The sequence below is a fragment of the Tupaia chinensis genome, unplaced genomic scaffold (genome assembly GCF_000334495.1).
Source record: "Tupaia chinensis unplaced genomic scaffold, TupChi_1.0 Scaffold144800_1, whole genome shotgun sequence".
In the NCBI taxonomy this organism is placed as follows: Eukaryota; Metazoa; Chordata; class Mammalia; order Scandentia; family Tupaiidae; genus Tupaia; species Tupaia belangeri.
In genome coordinates, this window is record NW_006204661.1 from 8,384 (window position 1) to 12,029 (window position 3,646).

At 38.8% G+C, this 3,646-nt stretch overlaps 1 pseudogene; it reads right to left on the bottom strand.

The window, feature by feature from the left end:
- Window positions 1-200: 200 nt before the first annotated feature.
- Window positions 201-3,089, bottom strand: LOC102474386 (serine/arginine-rich splicing factor 10 pseudogene; annotated as a pseudogene).
- Window positions 3,090-3,646: the final 557 nt, after the last annotated feature.

A 3,646-nucleotide genomic window follows, 5' to 3' on the forward strand; every position in this document is an offset into this window, starting at 1 on the left:
CAGTGTTGTATTGTGGCTGCAACTTCACTCTTGTATCATTCTATCTTATTAGCAAGCTACATTTCTAGGCTAACAGTTCTACCAAATATAAATATGAAAGTTTATTTTTAATAAGACAATGTTGCAAATTACGATCAACCAACATCTTTTCACCAAATACTTTAAGTATAAAAAAGGAGAATCTTTACAAAAATATACAGAGACACCACAAATTGGTAGCTGCCCATACCATTGAACAAACTGGACTCTTAAGAGTGGCTTCTCAACAGCATTTCATTTTAATTATAACCATTGCCTGGTACAGGGAAAACTAACAAGTGGTTTTTAAGCATCATTGCAACATTGTATTCCTGATAATTTAAAGTAAACCAAACTATGAGTAAATGAATGATACATGCCTAAAGATGATCATGGTTTATACTGTCAGTGGTCGCTGGACTTAGGGCTGGTCCATGACCTGGATCTAGACTTGGACCTAGACCTAGAGTGTGATCTTGACTGAGATTTGGATCTAGGTGGTTCTTTTTTCCTCTATTCCTTTTCATATCTTGAGGCAGACTTATACTGTGTTTTGGAATCTGTTTTAGAGGTGCCTCTAGTTTTGGTGTGAGACACAGACCTAGAATGTGATTTAGCCTTCATTTATTTCTTGGGCTGGGACTTGGATCATGATCTTGAATTGTATTTAGATCTTGAAAAAGATCGATTTCGGTGTTTGAATCTATCATTGTCGGAATGGCTTCTGCTATGTCGTGGTCTTCCAGTCGGTCTACTGTTTCTAGGACTATAAGATCTTCTATAGTTGTAATCAAAAGACTGACTTCTTGATCTCCTTCTTTCATAACTTCAGCTTCTTGAACGTCTGTCTGTCATAATCATCATAGCGTGAAGAACTGTACACATTCCTCCCTTCCTTGGCCTTCATCTTATTCAGTGTCTTCTGATCCCCCTGGGCAAACTGTATTTCAATTTGATGCCCACAAATCCATTTTCTGTCCAAATTATGTAAAGCATCTTCAGCATCTCGAACGTCCTCAGATTGAACATAAGCAAATCCTTTGGGATGGCGAGTGTACAAATCAAGTGGAACATACACATGAACTATAGGACCATAACAACCCATTTACGCTGTAAACCTGGTGTCGTCGGCCATGTACCTCATGAACAGAGATGTGTTGAGGGGACATGGGACTTTATGGTGGCGGGCTGTCAGCAAGGGACTCTAATGGGCTTGGCAAATGGTCTGCAACTCCACCTGAGGCTCCCCAGACACACACACCTTTAATCTGTTCTTTCTGACATAGACATTGACTATTTTCAGCACCATGTTGAAATACTGTTCTCTGCCCAGTCTATGATCCTGACATCATTGTTGAAAATCAGCGGCCGAGGGACCAGCAGTTAGCATAATGGCTATGTCACTGGACTCCCATGTAGTCAACCGCGGTTCGCGTCCTGGACCTGGCAGCTTAAAACTCACGCCAGGTGCGTGTGCGTGCGTGCCCAAGATCCCGAGAGGAGAATGGAGGAGAAGGGATTGTGGCATGACCATCCCACCTGGGGGGTGATTTCTCGCTTTCTGTCTCTCTGTCTCTCTCTGTCTGTCTGTCAAGCGCACGCGCCCTATAGCAAAAACCTCTCAAAAAAAAAATCAGCAGCTGGCAGGTGGTGTGGTGGCTGAGAGCACTAAGCTCCCACATGGTTGACTGCAGTTTAAGTCCAAGATCTGGTGACTTGCTTTCTCACTCTCCCTCTTAATTCTGTTTCTCTTTGGCCAAATTAAAAATAAATAATAATCTCAATAATAAAGTTAAATAAAATAATTCTTTAAAAAACAAAATCATTTGAGTGTAAAAAGTGGAGTTATTTTTAGTTTTTCTGTTAAATTGGGTTACATGTTTGTGTGTTTATTGTTTTGTTTTGTTTTGTTTTTTGAAGAGGTTTTCGCTATAGGGTGCGTGCGCTCGCCAGACAGGCAAGAGAGAGAAATAGAGTCAGAAAGTGAGAAATCACCTCCCAGGGGGGATGGTCACGCCACAATCCCTTCTCCTCCATTCTCTTCTCGGGATCTTGGGCGCGCGCGCACACGCGACCGGCGTGAGTTTTAAGCCACCGGGTCTGGGACACGAACCGCAGTCGACTACGTGGGAGTCCAGTGACATAGCCATTACACTAACTGCTGGTTCCCTATTGTTTTGTTTTTGCTATTGTCATGCTATTCTTTTTCATAGAGCTTTGTAGTGTATTTAAAGGCTGGTATTGTAATTCTTCCAGCTAGCCTTTGTTTTTTTGTTTGTTGTGTTTGTCTTGTTCATTCAGTACCTTTTGTGATTTTTATTAAAAGTCTAGAATTATTTTCTCTGTGATTGCAAGGCCAGGCACACAAAGACAAAGGTTACTGGTATTACTTATATGGGATGCTAGAATGTATCTAGTAAAAATAGTGGGTTACAGGGCTAGCAGGTTACATGGTAGTGAAGGTGCTGGAATCCCACAAAGCCAACTGTAGTTTCAATATCAGAAAATCACGGTAGCTTGAAAATCATGCTGGCAACATGCAGTGTAGCCATCCTCCCTGGAAGGTGATTTATCACTTTTCTTCTCTCTCTGTCTCTCTATCTCTCTCTGGCAAATGCACATACCATAACTCAATACCGTAAATGACAAAAACAAAACAAAACAAAACAAAACCTAAGAAACAGTGGGTCACATAGTGTCTAGGAGATGAGAATAATGAAGGAAAGGGGAACATAGGATAAGAATGAATAAAGGTACAAAGTTACAGTTAAATGGAAGGAATATGTTCTTGTATTCCATGGCATACTAGGGTGAATGTAGTTAACAATATATCTTAAAAATGTAAAACAATTTATAATGTTTCTAACTCAAATAATAAATATTTGAGGTGACTTGTATGCCGTTAACCTGATTTGATTATCACACATTGTATTTATGTATCAAAAAATCACACTGAACCCCATAAATATGTATAATGCCTATGCATCAGTTATTTTTAATAATGTACCCTGAGAAGATTCTGGAAATACAATGCTGTGGGGCAGTGCACATCGTACAAAGTAAGGCTGCATACCGCATAATATAAACTTGTGACTTTAATAGAGATTAGCAGATCCCCTAGTGGTAAACAAAGTAAAACTTAAGATGACTCTGTACCTATTTGGTGTCAACAGTTCTTTTAAAAAATTATATTTACTTTTAAATGAGAGAAAGAGAGAGGCACCAAGACCTTTCTCATATGCCTTTCCAAACTGTGCAACAGCACACAAAGTTCCTGTGCCTGTGAGGCTGAGCCAAGTGTCTATTGTTAACCTATGAATTTAAATAATCTTCTCTTCTGTAGTTAAAATTTCCAGTATCTTTAATAGGGAGTATTTTTTTTTTACTTGGGGAAATATGGAGATGTAAGACCTTTGTGTTACACAGATATGGTTTGTTGTCTGTTGGTGATGTCGTGTATAGTAGTCTCAACTCATCTGCTGTGTGGTGTATATCATGTTGGATAAAACCTCTTTAAAAATAAATGATGTATACTGAGTTAATGTATAAATAATAATAATAAAACTTCAAAAAAATAAATTACTAATTAAATTTCATTTATTATCATTATTTTAATTTGTGACAGTCA